Source organism: Triturus cristatus, chromosome 8 (genome assembly GCF_964204655.1).
Source record: "Triturus cristatus chromosome 8, aTriCri1.1, whole genome shotgun sequence".
In the NCBI taxonomy this organism is placed as follows: Eukaryota; Metazoa; Chordata; class Amphibia; order Caudata; family Salamandridae; genus Triturus; species Triturus cristatus.
Window position 1 is genome coordinate 890,989,511 of NC_140591.1, and position 19,863 is coordinate 891,009,373.

General features: G+C 56.7%; 1 protein-coding gene, 1 non-coding gene and 1 pseudogene across 2 annotated transcripts in view; 1 reads left to right on the forward strand and 2 right to left on the reverse strand.

Moving 5' to 3' along the window:
• POLA1 (DNA polymerase alpha 1, catalytic subunit) overlaps positions 1–19,863 on the forward strand; it is a 2,011,520-nt gene that overhangs the window by 1,295,929 nt on the left and 695,728 nt on the right. The gene's annotated exons all lie outside the window — the stretch shown is intronic.
• LOC146805224 (28S ribosomal RNA) lies at positions 13,283–18,894 on the reverse strand (annotated as a pseudogene).
• LOC146805225 (5.8S ribosomal RNA) lies at positions 19,329–19,476 on the reverse strand. The gene has a single exon (XR_014968088.1). It is a non-coding gene; the product is annotated as a 5.8S ribosomal RNA (ribosomal RNA).

Here is a 19,863-nt window from a genome sequence, read left to right on the forward strand (position 1 = left end):
GCAACCGTTACCCACTCCATTGGGGGGAAGCATTCAATTTTTTCCATCAGAGTGGAGAAAAATTACTCAGGACAAGTGGGTGCTGAATATTGTTTGCAATGGATACAGTCTTCGGTTCATCAGGCCGCCTCCAGCGATTCCGCCGGTAAGCTCGCGGTATCAACTGCGAGAGCTACAGGCGGAGGCAGACATCCTGTTACGGAAAAAGGCGGTGGAAGACGTACCTCTGTCTCAAAGGGGAAGAGGTCTGTACTCTCGTTTCTTCCTGGTTCGCAAAAAGGACAAGAACGAGTTCAGGCCCATTTTGGATTTGCGGCAAGCAAACAAATGGATTCGCAGAGAGAAGTTTTGCATGCTGTCGTTGCATCAGATTTACCCTCAGCTGCAACAGGGAGACTGGCTCTGTGCCATAGACCTGCAAGATGTGTACTTCCATGTGCCCATTGCACGGAAACACGAAGTACCTGCGATTCCAAGTCGGCGCCAATCATTATCAATACACAGTACTGCCATTCGGGCTAAAGTCTGCTCCCCGGACCTTCTCGAAGTGCATGGCAGTGGTAGCGGCGCACCTGCGAAGGAACAAGGTGTTTGTCTACCCGTACCTGGACGACTGGTTGATCAAGGCCTCATTTTTTTCGGAAGCGCAGGCGCACTTCCGGAGGACGTGCGCTCTCTTGAACAAGCTGGGGTTACACGTCAACATGTCCAAATCTGTCCCGACTCCGGTCCAGTGCATACAGTACTTGGGGGGCCTCCATCGATACGCGGTCAGCAAGCGTGTCTCCTTCGGAGGAGAGACGGTTATCGCTCCTTCGGAAGGCTCAGGACCTCCTGGCCGCTCCATCGGCGACAGTGAGGAAGGTGTCTTCACTGCTGGGGTCGATGGCCTCCTGTATCATCCTCACTCCGCACGCATGGCTGCACATGAGACCACTGCAGGAGTGCTTGGAGGATCAATGGGATCAGAGAACAGGTTCTTGGGACGACAAGATCCGGCTGTCTCTACATGCTCTTCAGTCTCTGAGATGGTGGTGTTCGGCGTAGAATCTCCTCAGGGGGGTTCCCTTCCACAAGGACATTCCCGAGACGAGTATAGTGACTGATGCGTCTCTCCAAGGTTGGGGAGCGCACTCCGGAGACTTACAGATACAAGGAAAGTGGTCCTCGGTGGAGTCGACGTACCACATCAATTTCCTGGAACTCAGAGCCGTGTACTTGGCATTGAAGGCCTTCCATCCGTCCTTCCAGACCAACTCGTTGCTGATACAGACGGACAATACAACCACGATGTATTACCTCATCAAGCAAGGGGGGTCGAGATCGCGCACTCTGTCGCAGGAGGCGCAGGCGATCTGGCGCTGGCTTCTGGCCCGGGGACTGATGATCACGGCCACGCATCTGCCGGGGGTGCAGAATGTTCAGGCGGACGCGCTGAGCAGGCTGCTTCAGGAGAACCACGAATGGGTCATAAACGACGAGGTACTAGGAGAAGTCTTCGCAAGGTGGGGAACTCCAGACGTAGATCTGTTCGCCACCGCCGAAAACAGCAAATGCCGAGACTTCGCATCCAGGTACTACCAGAAGGGGACGCTGGGGAATGCGCTGTGGATCGACTGGTCGAACAGCTTTCTGTACGCTTTTCCACCCATTCCCCTGATTCCGGCAGTGCTCATCAAACTGTCCAAGTCCGGGGCGCGGATGATCCTGATTGCCCCGGAATGGCCCAGGCAGTGGTGGTTCACGGACCTGCTTCACCGGTCTCTCCTTCCTCACATGCGGCTGCCGTGCAGGCCGGACCTTCTCACGAAGTTCGGGGGCGGATGGTGCATCCCAACCTCTCGTCTTTGAGTTTGGCGGCATGGCTCCTGAGATAGTGCAATATGGCCATTTGAATCTACCAGAAGATTGTATGGGCATACTGAAGGAGGCTAAACGTCCTTCCACTAGGACTTCCTATGCTTACAAGTGGAAGAGATTCTGCATCTGGTGCAAATCCAAGAACTTTGACCCGACGACCTGTAAGGAAGATGTCATCCTTCCATATCTTTTACATTTGGCGCAGTCTGGCCTTAATTTCCACTCCATTAAGGTTCATCTCGCTGCTTTGACTGCTTACAGGAAATGCCCTTCACAGACTTCCTTCTTTCAGATCCCTGTGGTCAAGGATTTTTTGGAAGGCTTGAAGAAGATGTTCTCTCCGGTCAGACTTCCCTCGCCTTCCTTGGACTTGAATGTGGTGCTGTCCAGATTGATGAAGGAGCCTTTTGACCCTATTCACACGGCTTTGTTGCGGCACCTGTCCTGGAAGGCGGCGTTCCTAGTGTCCATTACATCGGCACGCAGGGTGAGTGAACTTCAGGCGTTGTGTTGCCGAGAACCTTATACTGTATTTCATGCTGCTTAGGTTGTTATGCGTACTCACCCTAAATTTCTTCCTAAGGTTATATCTGATTTTCATGTCAACCAGACCATAACTTTACCTACGTTTTTTTCAGAATCCTTCTTCTCCAGCGGAAAGGTCTCTTCATTCCCTGGACGTTAGGAGGGTGTTGAAGTTTTATCTTGATAAGACCAAAGATATTCGTAGGTCAGACCAATTGTTTATCAATTATGGATCGTCAGGACCGGTCTTGCTACCTCCAAACAGTCATCTCTCGGTGGATTGTGTCCTGTATACAGTTGTGTTACCAAAAGGCTAATAAGACCTTAGGGGGTAAACCCAAGGCTCATTCCACCAGGGGCAAAGCTGCCACGACTGCTTTGCTGCGTAATGTTCCCATTGCAGAAATCTGCAAGGCGGCCACTTGGAAGTCGGTCCATACCTTTGCTGCGCATTACTGTCTGGACGCGGATGCCAGGGCAGATGCTCAGGTTGGGCAGGCTTCGCTGCGAAATCTGTTCGCACAGTAGTGGTATTATTTTGTAATCTTCTCCACTGCCGTTTTTGTGTGGGGATGGGCTTGCCATTCTATTCACTAGATTATGACTATACACAGAGATCCCCTACTACAGAAGGAGTAGTTTCTTTTCTGTAACTCCAGTTCTGTAGTAGGGGTATCTCTGTTAGTCATAAGCGCCCGCCCTCCTCCCCGGTGGAGAGATAAATGTTAATGTAAGGAATGCTACAGGTCTGGCGTGCTACGCCTTCAAAAAGAACTGAAAGTAAAAGGGACCTGCTGTGCATTCTGGGATACTGGAAAAGTTCTGGAAAGTTTTCTTAAAGGCACAGTATCCTGTTCTGAGCCACATAATGGCAGCCTATGGGGCTTGTCTGTCCATTCCTTCCTCTCTATCATTCCAGAGGCTTTTGCTGGAAGAGGCAGGTTTTTCTCTGTGGAAAAAGCTGGACAGGCAGTGCTGTTGGTGGTTGTTGGTGGAATTCTTTCTAGTTGAAGTACTGGACAGTGTAGCCTGTGGATATAGGCTGCCATTATCTGTCTTTGAAATTCTCTCTTAAGTGTAGATGCAGGTCTGCATGGCTTGACAACTTAAGAGATTATTTTTATTGCTCCGGGGTCCGCGCACATGGGCGGGACTATTCACTAGATTATGACTATAACAGAGATACCCCTACTACAGAACTGGAGTTACAGAAAAGAAACTACTCCATCTCATTCATACTACACATGTCACCAACCACATCACATTCAGGCAAAATAAATTAAAATCAAAGCAATTTGGAGATCCAAGGACCAGCAAAAAAAAATATCTATCAAAACTAAATTAGTTCAGACATTAAAATTCTCAAAAGAATCAGATATACACAAGTGATGTATAAACATGTATTATTAACTAAAGCAAAAAACAATCAAATGTTTATTGTTGGGAAAAGTTTTACGTATAATGAGTATAATAATCAACTGGTTCTGTTGACTTTGTCAACCAGCTTCCGGTGTCTTTGGGTTAAATTCTCAGTAAGCGCTGGTCTTATGGACATGCCAGTCGACTGTTACTATCTTTTATGGGACAAGGCAGATTTGCCCCAGGAGCCCTTTAAAGACAGCAGAACCAAAGCACACTCCCTGGGCCATTCTGTTTCTCCACGCATCAACAATTTTGCCCACTCCATAGCCATGGTAGGGTTTTTTTTCAATATCATCAGCCAGTACAGCAGTCCTCCCAGTTTTTGGGTGGCTGGTGCCACATCCCCCATAAAACACATGGACAGCAGGGGCAGCATGCAGTCCAGTCTTCTGCCTCTCCAACTTCCGTAGCCCCCAAGCATCCTTAGCATGCCTTTGAACATTTTTTGTGTCAGGTTGTAGGAGAGAACATCGGACAAGTGGACCCTGCAAATTGTTCCGCAGAGTTTACTCCTTGCGGTTTCCAAAATTCCGCCACACCTTCCACCATCCTCACACCGGATGACGGAGGACCACCTGTCCCTCTTTCAGCAGTAAGTACAGGCTCATTTGGCCAAAGAAGCCATTGAGAGGATGCCAGTGCCAGAAGTTGGCCATGGTTGTTATTCCTGCTACTTTTTGGTTATTAAAATGGACGGTGGTCTCTGTCGCATTTTAGACAGTCACTCCCTCAAAGCTTTCCTGCGGAAGATCAAATTTGAGCTGCCCTCGACCCTGGAGACTGGATGGTAGCATTATACCTGCAGGATGCTATTTAAATGTCCACTTCCTGTAGGCCCACTGGCGTTACCTGAAGTGCACGGTGGGCGAGGAGCATTTTCAGTTTCCATTCCTCCCTTCTGGTCTCCCCTACACATCTTACGTGTTCAGCAAAGTGATTGCAGTGGTGGCAGCATATCTCCGGAGGTCTGCGGTTCCAATCTGAACCTACCTTGAGGACTGGCTGTTGAAGAAGGGCTTCCCCCTTACAGTTGTTGCTGACCTCCAGATTTCGGCAAATCTCCTAACATCTTTGGGGTTCTCTATCAATTTGCTGAAGCCACATGCTCCTCCTCTATGCCTGGAGATTAAGTGGCAGCAGTTGCGAGCTTTTGAGCTTCCTCCTGAGGTCGTTGATGTAATCTTGGCAGCCAGGTTCACCAAGTTGTTATACGCCTTCCACTGGGACTAGTTTGTGGCTTTATGTGCTACCAAGCAGGTTGATCCACTGCATGCTAAACTGTCAGAAGTGCAGTTTGTGTTCTCTCACCCAGCAAGTTAAAGTGTATGTGTAGACTATTTCAGCCTTTATACAGTGGCTGGACCAGACCCTTGTTTAAGTCATCTATAGTGATGCATTTTCTCAAGAGTTTACAATCTATTTCCCCCTCCTCTGTGTGATATGCCCCAAATGGATTTAAATTTGGATCGTACTTTCCTCGTATGTATTCCCTTGAAACCTCTACACAGCTATTCTCTACAGTTGCTTACCCTCAAGAGACACTTCCTTGTTGCCATAACATGGGCAAGGCCGGTGAGTGAACTGCAAGCCCTCTCCGTCAACCCACCTTACACCATCTTCTACCCAAACAAGCTGGTTCCCCAGACTCAAGCTTCCATCCTGTTGAAGGTAGTGACCCAGTTTAATTTCAGGGAGAGCATCACGCTTCCAGCTTTCTTCGCTCTACCTCACCCCTCTAACGAGGTATGGCTTCACCGATTGGATCCTAAAGAAGCTTTGTTCCTGTATTGATCATACCAAACAATACCGGATAAACAAGCAGCTTTTTATTGGATTCACTGGAGCGAAGGAAGGCGCACTCCAAGGTCTTACGGGTAGGGGTGGGCAGAAAACTCACCAGCCACCCCTGCTCCCCGGTCCCTGCTTCTGAAAGCAGCCAGGCCGGGGGGAGCCTCCCCAGGCCCCGGTGGACTCCCGTCCCCAGCGCCCGGATCCCTCTGCTGGCTTGCAGGACGGTGGGCTCCCCCCACCCCGGGGCCCGCCGGACGGAGCACAAGCCCCGGGCCTGGTCCCAGCTTCCAAACCCTAGCCAGGCCGGAGAGAGCTTCCCCGGGCCCCGGTGGACACCCTTCCCCAGCGCCCGGACACTCGGCTGGCTTGCAGGACGGGGGGCTCTGGGGCCCGCCAGGCGGAGCATGAGCCCTGGGCCCGGTCCCAGCTTCCGAACCCTAGCCAGGCTGGAGAGAGCCTCCCCGGGCCCCGGTGGACACCCTTCCCCAGCGCCCGGACCCTCGGCTGGCTTGCAGGACGGGGGGCTCTGGGGCCCGCCGGGCAGAGCATGAGCCCTGGGCCCGGTCCCAGCTTCCGAACCCTAGCCAAGCCGGGGAGAGCCTCCCCGGGCCTCGGTGGACCCCCATAAGCAGCACCCGGACCCTCAGCTGGTTTCCAGGACGGGGGGCTCCCGCACCCTGGGATGCAGCACGAGCCCTGGGCCCGGTCTCCACTTCCAAACCCTAGCCAGGCTGGAGAGAGCCTCCCCGGGACCCGGTGGACCCCTGTCACCAGCGCCCGGACCCTCAGCTGACTTCCAGGACAGGGGGCTCCTGCAGCCTGGGACCCCGGTCCCAGCTTCCGAACCCTAGCCAGGCTGGGGAGAGCCTCCCCGGGCCTCGGTGGACCCCCATCTCCCGGACCCCTTGGCTGGCTTGCAGGACGGTGAGGCTCCTGCACCCTGGGGCCCGCCGGACAGAGCACATGCCCCAAGCCTGCTCCTAGCTTCCGAACCCTAGCCAGGCCAGGGAGATCCTCACCGGTGGACCCCCGTCTCCAGCACTCAGACCCTCGGCTGGCTTGCAGGACGGGGGGCTATCGCAACCTGGGACGGAGCATGAGTGCCAGGCCCGGTCACAGCTTCCGATCCCTAGCCAGGCCGGGGGGAGCCTTCCCGGGCCCCGATGGGATCCCCGGACCAGCAGCTGGCTTGCAGGATGTGGGGATCCTGCACCCTGGGGCCTGCCGGATGGAGCTCAAGCCCCAGGCCTGGACCCAGTTTCAGGACCCTAGCCAGGCTGGGGAGAGCCTCCCTGGGCCCTGATGGACCCCCGTAACCAGCGCCCAGACCCTCTGATGGCTTGCAGGATGGGGGCTCCCACACCCCAGGGCCTGCTGGATGGAGCTCAAGCCCCAGGCCCGGACCCAGCTTCAGACCCCTAGCCAGGCTGGGGAGAACCTCCCCGGGCCCTGATGGACTCCCGTAACCAGCACCTGGACCCTATGATGGCTTGCAGGACGAGGGCTCACACACCCCGGGGCCCACCAGACGGAGCTCGAGCCCCAGGCCCTGTCCCAGCTTCAGAACCCTAGCCAGGCTGGGGAGAGGCTCCCCGGGCCCTGGTGGACCCCAGTCCCCAGCGCCCGGACCCTCGGCTGGCTTGCAGGATGGGGGGCTCCCGCACCCCAGGGCCTGCCGTACGGAGCTCAAGGCCCGGGCCCGGTCCCATCCTCCGAACCCTAGCCAGGCCGTGGAGAGCCTCCCCGCGCTCCGGGGGACCCCCTGGTCCCCAGCACCCGGACCCTTGGCTTGAACCAAGGAGGGTTAAGCCCAGACCACGTCCTTGCCCCGGCGGCCTTCCCGGTGAGCCCATTTATCTGAAAGAAACACGTTAGTTAGATTCCTCACCTTAGAATATCCCCAGGCGTCAGACTGGATCCGGAAGATTTTTCGTCAGCAATACCCCTTGCGCGTCGCTAGGCGTCGTCTGCGGCTCCGCGTCCGTCGTCGGCGTCGTGCGCCGGAATGACGTCGTCGGAGTACTTAGACGCCGCCCTCGCGCGCTGACGTCAGTTCTTCTTTTTTCCGCGCCAGTAAGCGCAGATCCGGGAGAGCTACCCCTTTAGTCAATTTTTGACTAACTTTTTGATCCTTTTTGATCCTGTCTATCGACACCGGTGCCGGTAGGATGCCTGGGTTTAAAGCCTGTACGGACTGTAGCCGATTGATGTCGGTTACGGACCATCACCGCCGGTGCCTGTACTGTTTGGGCCTCGACCACGACGCGGAGTCGTGCTCGGACTGTAAGGCCCTGACCTCGAAGGCTAGACGGGAGCGGTCCCGTAAGCTTCTCGAGATTCGCCACTCGGCTCCGCGCGCCTCTCGATCCCGGTCCAGGAGGAGGTCCAAGGATCGGTCGCGGAGCCGCAGCCGACGTCACCATCGGTCGTCGGGATCAAAGTCTTCGGGTAAGTCGAAGCATTCCAAGAAGTCCAAGAGACGACATCGCTCTTCGGACTCCCCTCGCCGGTCGCGCGACTCGGTCGAGGGTCAGGGTGGTTCCACCCCCGCGGCTCCGGCGGGGCCGCAGGCGCCGCGTCTGTCCCCATACCCTCCGGTCCCTGGGACTAACGCGACGCCGGCGGAAGTCAGTGCCTTCCTCTCGGCCATGAGGAACCTGGCTCCGCCGTCGGCGCCCGCTGGTGCGCCTTCGGGCCCCGCGGACCCGACTGGGCTGCCTTGCCAGCCGGCGGCTCCGGCCCCGGCGCCGTTGACGGCTCCGGCCTCGACGCCGCAAGCGCCCGAGGGACCCGTTCTTGAGTCCCCGTCGACGCCGGTCAACCTTGTCACTCCTCCACCGGCGTCGACTCCGGTTCCACCCCCGACGCCGACGTCGACTCCGCTCGACGCCGTGCCCCAGTTTAGTCCCGGTCCGGGCCCGGCGCCGGTCCGGCGTCGATGGACGCCGAGATCGACGCCGCTAGAGACACATTTTGTCTACCGCCCGGCTCCGTTACTTTCTCCTCTACACCAGGAGTCGGATGATGGGGACTACTGGGAGGGATCCGAGGATCCTATGGCCCATCAGGCCCAACTGTCCCAGGACTGGGCAGATGAACTGGGGGAGGCCAGTGGTCTGGATACCTCGCCAGACACTGGATTCATCTCTCCTCCGACTGTGGCTTCGGAGGAGGGTGCTGCTTTCTCCGTGGTGCTGCGCAAGGCGGCCGCAGCCCTTGGGCTCGAGCTACCTGCCGTGGCTGTGAGGACGAACGTCCTCACTGAGGTGCTTCAGTCTGCAGCAAGCTCCACTGAGCCTCTGCTGCCGTTCAATGAAGCCCTCACTGACGTTCTCCAGGGCACCTGGTCCAAGCCCTCCACAGTTCCTCCTGTGGACAGGAACGTTGCCAGGCGCCACCGCCCTGCTCCGGGCGACCCCAGTTTTCTGTCCCAACACCCTACCCCTGAGAGCCTGGTTATCCAGGCCTCCACCTCCCAATCCTCTTTCCCAACCGCCCCGCCGGACCGGGATTCCAAGAGACTGGAGCAGTTTGGCAAGAAACTGTTCTCATCCCTTAGTTTGGGCCTGCGGTCTTTGAACACCGCTTGTCTCTTGGACCGTTATTCCCACTCTCTGTGGGATGCGGTGGAGGACGCGCTGCCCCTGTGTCCGGAGGAGGTCCGGACACGACTTACCCAGGCTCTGGCCGATGGGAGGGATGCCGCGCGACATGCCATACGTTGTGGGCTTGACACCACGGACTCGCTGGGTAGGGCCATTTCCACCACTGTGGCGCTTCGACGTCACGCCTGGCTGCGGTCCACGTCGTTTTCCGGCGATGTCCAGAGCACTCTCATGGACATGCCGTTTGATGGCACTCGCCTGTTTGGCGAGAAGGCGGACAGTGCGCTGAACCGCTTTAAGGACTCCCGGGCTACGGCCAAGTCCTTGGGCCTCTCGGCCCCGCGGTCGCAATCTTCCGCTTTTCGCCCCTTTCGTGGCCAAGGAAGGGGTGCCTCCTCACGTGCGCCTAGCCACCAGCCGCAGAACCAACCTGCGCGCGGTCGCGGACGTGGTTTCCGCCGAGGCGGACCCGGAGGACGACGAGGTCAGCCCACATCCACCCCGGCAGCATCCGCCTCAAAGCCTTCCTAGTCCGAGCTTTCAGGCCCATTCCACGCCAGTGGGCGGCAGAGTTCGCCATCACCTGCTCCACTGGCGGTCCATCACATCGGACAGGTGGGTGCTGCAAATCGTCCGAAGGGGCTACTCCCTCCCCTTCGAGACGACCCCTCCAGCCATGCCACCGCAGCACCACCGTATCTCGGGGGATCACTTGCATCTTCTCCACGAGGAGGTTTCCGCCCTCTTGGCCAAGGGGGCCGTCGAGCGCGTTCCGAGCCCAGAAGTAGGTCGTGGTTGTTATTCCCACTACTTTCTGGTTCCCAAGAAGGGCAAAGGGGGCCTCCGCCCTATCTTGGACCTTCGGAACGTCAATGCCTTCCTCCGGAAGGAAAGGTTCAAGATGTTGACTTTGGCTCAGGTTCTCGCTGCCCTAGACCCCGGAGACTGGATGGTAGCGTTGGACTTGCAGGACGCTTATTTCCACATCCCCGTCCTGCCGGCCCACCGGCGTTACCTGCGGTTCACGGTGGGCCAAGAGCACTTTCAGTTTACCGTGCTCCCCTTCGGCCTCACCAGTGCCCCTCGGGTGTTCACGAAAGTGATGGCGGTGGTCGCAGCTCATCTGCGCAGATCAGGGGTTCCAGTCTTCCCCTATCTCGACGACTGGTTGTTGAAGGCGGGCTCGCCCCAGACAGTCGTCTCCCACCTCCAGACTACGGCGGATCTCCTGCATTTGCTGGGGTTTTCCATCAACGTGCCGAAGTCACACCTGAGTCCCTCTCAGAAGCTCCTCTTCTCGGAGCGGTTCTCGATTCGGCGCAGTTCCGGGTCTATCCACCGGAACAGCGGGTCCGGGATATACAGGCCCTGATTCCCATCTTTCGGCCTCTATCCTGGGTTTCGGTCAGGCTAGTGTTGCGGCTTCTGGGGCTGATGGCCTCCTGCATCCTACTAGTGCATCACGCCAGGCGGCGCATGCGGGCTCTGCAGTGGGACCTGAAGTTTCAGTGGGCCCAGCATCACGGCAACCTGTCCGACCATGTCTTGATCTCGGAGGGCACTGCACAGCAGTTGCAGTGGTGGCTCACGGACCGCGATTGGGTCATGGGCAGGAGCCTCTCCCTTCCCCAACCGGAGCATGTCGTAGTGACTGATGCGTCCCTCCTGGGATGGGGTGGCCATATGGGAGAGGCGGAGATCAGAGGCCTCTGGTCTCCGGCGGAGTCTCGTCTCCACATCAACCTGTTGGAGTTGAGGGCGATCCGACTTGCACTGAAAGCCTTCCTTCCCTCTGTCAGGGGCAGTGTCGTGCAGGTGTTCACGGACAACACCACCGCCATGTGGTATTGCAACAAACAGGGCGGGGTGGGGTCGTGGACCCTTTGTCAGGACTGCGCCTCTGGACGTGGCTGGAACACCAGGGCGTCACCCTAGTGGTTCAACATCTGGCGGGCTCTCTGAACGCCAGAGCGGACGAACTCAGCCGCCGGTGCATGATGGATCACGAATGGCGTCTGAACTCCGAAGTGGCGCAAGGTCTCTTTCAGCAGTGGGGAGAGCCTTGGTTAGATCTATTCGCCACCGAAGAGAACGCGCAATGTCAGCAGTTCTGCGCGTTGGAATTTCCAAGGCGGCACTCGCTCGGCGACACTTTTCGTCACGAGTGGAGTTGCGGTCTGTTGTACGCCTTTCCGCCTATACCACTTCTGCCCAGAGTGCTGAAGAAGATCAGGCTCGACCGGGCCCAAGTCATCTTGGTGGCTCCGGATTGGGCACGAAGATACTGGTATCCCGAGCTACTCAGTATGTTGACCGATCCCCCGATACGTCTGCCCCTTCGGGAGGATCTTCTGTCGCAGCAGCAGTGGACGGTCCTCCACCCGAACCTGTCCAGCCTCCACCTCCATGCGTGGAGATTGAGCGGCGGCATTTGATGCCATTCGACTTGCCTCCTGAAGTCTGTGATATCATTCTGGCAGCCAGGCGTCCCTCCACAAAGACGGTATACGCCTGCCGGTGGAACAAATTTGTGGCATAGTGCACAGCAAAGGCTGTGGATCCCCTTTCCGCCCCTCTTTCTGAGGTTCTCCTCTTTCTTCTTTCTCTGGCCCGGCAGGGCTCTGCCCTGGGCACCCTGAAAGGTTATCTTGCTGCCATCTCTGTCTTCTTGCGGCTTCCTGATCAGCCTTCTCTTTTCAAGTCCCCTGTGGTTACACGCTTTCTAAAAGGCATTACTCACACGTTCCCTCCTGTCCCTTTTGTAATGCCTCAGTGGGACTTGAACCTGGTCTTGACATTCCTGATGTGCGCTCCCTTCGAGCCTCTTCACAATTGTCCTCTTCGTCTTCTGACTCTTAAGACTGCTTTTCTGGTAGCCATCACCTCGGCTAGACGGGTGAGTGAGCTCCAGGCTTTATCTTCAAAGCCTCCTTTTCTGTCTGTTCATCCGGACAAGGTTGTCCTTCGGCCTCGTCCCTCCTTTCTTCCGAAAGTGGTGACTCCATTTCATCTTGGGCAGTCTGTCACCTTGCCCACCTTCTTTCCGCCTCCGCATCCTTCCAAAGAGGAAGAGAGGCTCCACCGTCTGGACCCAAAACGTGCGCTCTCCTTTTATTTGGACCGCACAAAGCAGTTCCGGGTGGACGACCAACTTTTCGTTGGATACGTGGGTGCTAAGAAGGGGAAAGCTGTGCACAAACGGACCATGTCTCGGTGGGTCGTTTTGTGCATCAAAATATGTTACTCTTTGGCAAAAAAGGACCCTCCTGTTGGGCTGCGCGCCCATTCTACTCGGGCCACAGCGGCTACTACTGCCTTGGGACGGGGAGTCCCTTTGCAGGACATCTGTCAGGCGGCGACGTGGGCTTCGCTACACACGTTTGCCAGGCATTATTGCCTTGACAGCCAAGTCCGGAGGGATGGCTTCTTTGGCCGTTCTGTCCTCCAGGACTTTCTGGTGTGATCTTGGTTCGCAGACCCACCACCAGGGATGGTATTGCTTGGGTATCTATTCTAAGGTGAGGAATCTAACTAACGTGTTTCTTTCAGATACATCGTTACCGAAGGTAAGTAACTTGTTCTTCTTGACTATTAAGCCCCCACACAGTGAGGGCTTACAGAACTGGGGAAGGACAAAAGTTGAAGTTAGCCCGGCCCGCAGGGCCATCTGGTCACCCCGCCCGCAGGGCCATCTGGTTGCTCAGCCAAGTGACCAGATGGCCTGGGACGACCTAGCGCCCAGATGGCCTGAGAGGGTGCCGTACCCAGTTGCCCTTGCAATCCGGCGAGGGGTGGCCAGGTGCACCGAGGCAGCCACTCGGGAGGCTCCTTCCCTGGGGCTGCTGCTCGCCTCCCTGCCCGACTGGGGCAGCGGGAAGGAAAGGCCTAGCTGGCCCAGGCCATCTGGTCACCCTGCCGACCCACAAGGGATGGTGGCCGGACGGGAGGGCACGTGGTGGAGCCAGCTTCCTGCGAACCCACGTTACCCCCTCCACGTCCCTCCCGCTGGCCCGGCGGCAGAGGGACCCACCCCTGGGTGTGGTGGAAGAAGGCGTCCTTGGACGCCCACGCACAGAGAGACAAAAGCTTGGCTCAGAGGATGACTTTCAATAGATCGCAGCGAGGTAGCTGCTCTGCTACTTACAAACCCCTGACCCAGAATCAGGTCTACGAATGATTTAGCACTGGGTGCCCCACAAACATGCGGTTCCCGAAGGGCGATGGAGGCCGCCCCATACAGTCCGATCTCCTGTCCCCAAGCGAGCGGCTCTATGCACCGGCCCCCTGAGAGAGGCTGGCTATCCCAGGCCAACCGAGGCTCCACAGCACTGCGGTATCGTTACAGTTTAGGGGGGGATTCTGACTTAGAGGCGTTCAGTCATAATCCCACAGATGGTAACTTCGCCCCATTGGCTCCTCAACCAAGTACATACACCAAATGTCTGAACCTGCGGTTCCTCTCGTACTAAGCAGGATTACTATTGCAACAACACATCAGTAGGATAAAACTAACCTGTCTCACGACGGTCTAAACCCAGCTCACGTTCCCTATTAGTGGCTGAATAATTCAACGCTTGGTGAATTCTGCTTCACAATGTTAGGAAGAGCCGACATCGAAGGATCAAAAAGCGACGTCGCTATGAACGCTTGGCTGCCACAAGCCAGCTATCTCTGTGTATCCCTGTGGTAACTTTTCTGACGACACCTGCTTGAAACCCAAAAAGTCAGAAGGATCGTGAGGCCCCGCTTTCACGGTCTGTATTCATACTGAAAATCGAGATCATGCGAGCTTTTGCCCTTCTGCTCCGCGGGAGGTTTCTGTCTTCCCTGAGCTCGCCTTAGGACACCTGCATTATCGTTTGACAAGTGTACCGCCCCAGTCAAACGCCCCACCTGCCACTGTCCCCGGAGTGGGTCGTGACCGGCGAGCGCCGGGCGCTTGGAGCCAGAAGCGAGAGCCCCACGGGGCTCACTGTAGGAAGGTGGATATCTGACTATGGTTACCCCCAACTTTTTGCCTAGTGTCTAGCTGGTTTTTGACTTAGTTGGCCCGAGATCCTGCCATTCAGGGTCTCAGGCTGTCTGCTCTCTTTAAAATGGACTCCATGTACCCTAGGTACATTCCCAATTGGTAAGGATCACCTTAGTGGACCCTGTACAGTGTACCCTAGGTACCCAGGGCATAGGTGTACCCTAGGCCTCCCAGGGGCTGCAGCATGTATTATGCCACCCCTGGTCTGGCCTTCCAATCAGACACAACTGGCTGATCACTCAGCTGGGGCAAGGTCGTGTAATCACCCCTTGCTTAGATATAGTATACCTATATCTACCCTTAAAATAGACACATGTGTACCTATCAGCCACTCCTATGGCAGGCCTTAACAATCCTGGAGGCAGAGTGCTTGGTAACATGTGAGATGGTGCTCTAGCATGAGCTGAGCCTGTCTGCAGCTTTCGGAACCATGTCCTTATAGCTGTTCTATGATAGAGCCTACCATATACTCTTAAAGTGCCTTATAATCTTAAACGGTTATGGTAACTATGGTTTGGCTTTATCAAAACATGTTGTGTAAGGTGTCTAACACTTTGGAATAATATCCCCATACCATTTCTGGTGATGAGGATATTATTCCCCCCTTCTAGAGGGAGAGACATGTTAAAATCCTACTTTGCTGTTTAACTCTAACCAAATCCTCAGCATCACAAAATGGATGCTGCCGCCCCAGACACGAGTCCGACCTCCAGCTGCTGGGAGTGATCCCGGCAAGGGAGGCTTGGACAATAGGTTTCCTGCTTGGGGAGGTGCTAGCACCTCCCCAGACAGACTTTAGTCTATTGGGGCACGGAGGGCTGAAAGGAATGAGACATGCCTGGGGCACACAAGGTGTCCCATGCATAGTCCAGTTCAAACCGGTGCTGGGGCACTCCAGCCCCAGTCCTGGCGCGAAACTGGACAAAGGGAAGGGAGTGTAACCACCCCCCTCCCAGGTCTCACCCATAAGGCGTGACCTAGCAGGCAACCCAGCCCCCCAGATTAGTATAAGTGTGGTAGCTGGGCCCCAGGAGATTAGATTATCCTGAACCTGCAACTTGAACAGAAACTCTGGACCTTCGACATTCGACGAAAGAAGAAGACTGAAGAATCTCCTTTGTGGCCAAGGAGTGGCTACCCTGTGCAAACAGGCACCATCAAGAGACTTACCCTTTGCTTTGCTGAAGTTCTACGAGGGACCGACTGCAGAGCCCGACCAGAGCCTTGACTTCCAGACTTCTCCGACCCTGATCCACATCCGAGCTGAGATCCGTGGATGCGACGAGAGACGTGGGACTGGCTACCTGGGAAAAGTAGCGAGTATCTTCCATCGCAGCTTCTGAGGTACCCTCGAAGTTGTGCACTGGGGATTGAGAAGCCCCAACCCCAAGCACCATCTGCACTGAAGATCAGCCCCCCACACTCAACGAGTCCTGCATGGGGCCCTTCTGCATTTTCCTGTTTGCCGCGTCTGTCCGGTTGCTTGCCCGTTGGCTAGCGGCCTTTGTGACGACACACCTTTGAATCTTCACTGCTGGTTTGGCTCCTCCAGACTGGCTCCCGCTCCTCTGCAAAAGAGAAGCACCCCAGACCTTCCTGGTCTGCACCAGAAGCAAGTCCTCCATTCTTCGTGGGTTCCGCTTGCCAAGGCTTGGTGAGTCCTAGTTCGACTTCGACGCCGCCGACAGCAAGAGCCTTCGTGTGACAGCTCGCCTCCTGGTCCTGGTCGTCCTCGACGTCTCCTGGTACCCGTGGCTGCTGCGACAAGCTTCACCTCTTCACCTGCAATCTTCACTACATCGCCTGGTTCCTTCCTGGTTCCACATGGTCACTGGCTAGTGACCCAGACTCTGTCCCTTCTGCTTGCAGGTATCCTCTCTTCTTGATCCCAGCCTTGGGATCCACCGGACACTCTTCACTGACTGCCTGTCAGCATCTTTCCTTCAGGCATCCATAGGAGTCGACGAGTTCACACCTATGCACCCGCAGCCCGTGGGCTAGGTAACTTGGGTACTTCAGTGCTCATCAGGGTATTGACTATCCTAGTGTCTAGTTCTCAAGGCTCGACTTCCTAGCTACTCCAGAAGTGTCCTAAAACTGCTTAAATCTAAACTGTACTATTTCTATCGATTTATACGCATTACGCGTGAGTGTTTCCACTCTGCACCTGAATCCTGTGGGCCTCCCACTTCCTAACTGTTGGTAGTATAGTGTAGCCCCAGCGATGGCCTAGGCCTATCCTATTTCCGTGACAATGGTCCTTAGTATATGGTTTGCGTGGCCCCTAGGGCCTAACTGTATTACTTACCTGCGTGACTTAATCTATGCTTAAGTAAGACTGTGTTGTACTTACCTCGAATCTCATAAAGAGTGCTGAGGGTTTGACTAGAATAAATACACTTTATTATATATATATATATATCTGTTGTGGTGTCCTTTCATTTGGTATTTAAGGGATTATATATGGTATAACAGCTGGCTTCACATGCCATTCAGAGTTTAGCCTAAGACTGCTCTTGTCCATGCTACCACTAGGATAGCTGGTCTATAAGGTTGACTTTACAACCAATCACCATAAGGGTTGTTTGGACTGATATAAGGTGTACACTAGAACTAGTGTACATCATACATCAGGCCAACTTCTCACACTCACCCCCACGCCTCACCGGGTAAGTGAAAAAATGCTAAGAGTAGTGGTATTTCACCGGCGGCCCGAGGGCCTCCCACTTATCCTACACCTCTCATGTCTCTTCACAGTGCCAGACTAGAGTCAAGCTCAAGCGACTTCTTTCACTGCTGATTCTGCCAAGCCCAATCCCTTGGCTGTGGTTTCGCTAGATAGTAGGTAGGGACAGTGGGAATCTTGTTCATCCATTCATGCACGTCACTAATTAGATGACGAGGCATTTGGCTACCTTAAGAGTCATAGCTACTCCCGCCGTTTACCCGCGCTTCATTGAATTTCTTAACTTTGACATTCAGAGCACTGGGCAGAAATCACATCGCGTCAACACCCGCCTCGGGCCTTCGCAATGCTTTGTTTTAATTAAACAGTCGGATTCCCCTGGTCCGCACCAGTTCCAGCTGCTAGGCACCGGCTGAGGCAGAACGCCGGCCCCACGCCCCCTGGGAGGGGGCACGGGGAGAGGCGCACACCGCAGCTGGAACGATCCACAGGAAGGGCCCGGCTTGCATCCAGAGTCGCCTCCACCTCGGAGGGAGGTGCCTCGTCCAGCCGCGGCGCGCGCCCAGCCCCGCATCGCGCCACAGCCCGACCGACCCAGCCCTTAGAGACAATCGTTATCCCGAAGTTACGGATCTGACTTGCCTACTTCCCTTACCTACATTGCTCCAACATGCCAGAGGCTGTTCACCTAGGAGACCTGCTGCGGATATGGGTACGGCCTGGTGCGAGATTTACACCATCCCCCCCGGATTTTCAAGGACCAGCGAGAGCTCACCGGATGCCGCTGGATCGCAACTCTTGGGGCGAACCCATTCCAGGGCGCCCTGCCCTTCACAAAGAAAAGAACTCTCCCTGGGGCTCCCACCGGCTTCTCCGGGATCGTTTGCATTACCGCACTGGACGCCGCGAGGGTGCCTGTCTCCGCCACTCTGGGTTCGGGGATCTGAACCATACTCCCTTTCGATCGGCCGAGGGCAACGGAGGCCATCGCCCATCCCTTCCGAACGGCGCTCGCCCATCTCTTAGGACCAACTGACCCTTGTTTAACTGCTGTTCACATGGAACCCTTCTCCACTTCGGCCTTCAAAGTTCTCGTTTGAATATTTGCTACTACCACCAAGATCTGCAACTGCAGCGGCTCCACCCAGGCAATCGCCCCGGGCTTCCGTGTGCACCGCAGCGGCCCTCCTACTCATCGGGGCTTAGTCCCCGCAGCTCTAACAGTCCGCCCCAGTCGACAGTTGCGCAGGGGGCTGGGTGCGGAGGCGGTCAAATCTCCCTCGGCCCTGCGGACACGGCGAAGCTGCTGCCAGGGGGGCTGTAACACCCTCTGCTGTAACACCCTCTGCCGGAGCAGAGGGCCACCTGCCACCCCAAAACCTTCCCAGCCGACCCGGAGCCAGTCGCGGCGCACCGCTGCTGAGGAAATGCGCCCTGCAGGGGCCGAGTAGGGCCCGGGTGCCGGTCCCGCGGAGGGGATCCGGAACTCCCGGGCCACCGACCTTACCGCCGTGTTGAATCCTCCGGGCGGACTGCACGGACCCCACCCGTTTACCTCTCGACGGTTTCACCCCCTCTTAAACTCTCTCTTCAAAGTTATTTTCAACTTTCCCTTATGGTACTTGTTGGCTATTGGTCTTGTGCCAGTATTTAGCCTTAGATGGAGTTTACCACCCACTTTGGGCTGCATTCCCAAGCAACCCGACTCCGAGAAGACCCGATCCTGTCGAGCCGGGGGCCGCTACCGGCCTAACACCGTCCGCGGGGTGAGCCTCAATCAGAAGGACTTGGGCCCCCTAAGCGATGCTTGGGAGGCGATCTTCTGTATGCCACATTTCCCGCGCCCTCCGCCGGGCGGGGGTTCGGCTTTGGGCTCTTCACTCGCCGTTAATGTTGGAATCCTGGTTAGTTTCTTTTCCTACGCTTAGTAATATGCCTAAATTCAGCGGGTCGCCACGTCTGATCTGAGGTCGTAGTCGGAAGAAAACACCGTAGCGTTGAGGGGGAGCCGGGGAAGGCCAGCCCCCTACCGGAGCAGGGGCCTGGCCTCCCGGCAGCGTGCGCCCTCTTTCCCCGGATCACATCTGGAGGGGATTTGCCCTCGCCGGGAAGCCGGCCGCAGAGGAGGGCGCCCGAGGTGCGTGCGGGCTGCCGGTGGGACACCACGGACAGCTATGCGCTGCATGCAGCCAGGCGCCCCGGGACGGGCCTGGGGCTGACCGGTCGCCAGGCCTCTTCTCGGGGGACAGGCGCGCCGGCGGCATACCTCTGCGGTAGGACCCGCGAGGGACCCTGCCACGGGCGATTGAGTGGTCTGACCTTGTGGGGGGACGAAGGGGAAGCAGAGCTCACCCTGCAACGGCCCCAGCCGCGTCCCGTGGAAGCCCCGGGGCGAATGATGATCGAGCTACCCTCAGACAGGCGTAGCCCTGGGAGGAACCCAGGGCCACAAGGTGCGTTCGAAGTGTTGATCAATGTGCCCTGCAATTCACACTAATTCTCGCAGCTAGCTGCGTTCTTCGACACGCGAGCCGAGTGATCCACCGCCAAGGGTCACAGGCAACTTTTCGAAAACGATTACCCACCTGCTGGAGAGGTGGGAGGACGGCGACGCTGTCCGTTCGCCACCCGCACGGCGAGACGGCCCGGGCACCCCGTTCAAGGCTTCCCCTCTGGGAGTCAGACTGCACGGTTGGGAGAAAAAAAACATTGCCAGGCGCTCGGCCTGGGAGCCCAACCCCACCCACCCGGGGGGCGAGGGAGGGGGCTCCCGGAGCGATGGGAGCAGGCAGCCCCGCAGCCGCTGGTCCCTCCCGGGGTAACACAGCCACACGGGACTAGGTCAAACCGGGTACCTGGCAACGAGGGAGGGTCGCCCCACCTGCACATCAGCCGTCAGTCGCCGGGCGGCCCCGAGCCGTGTCAGCAGGCTGGCCATCAGC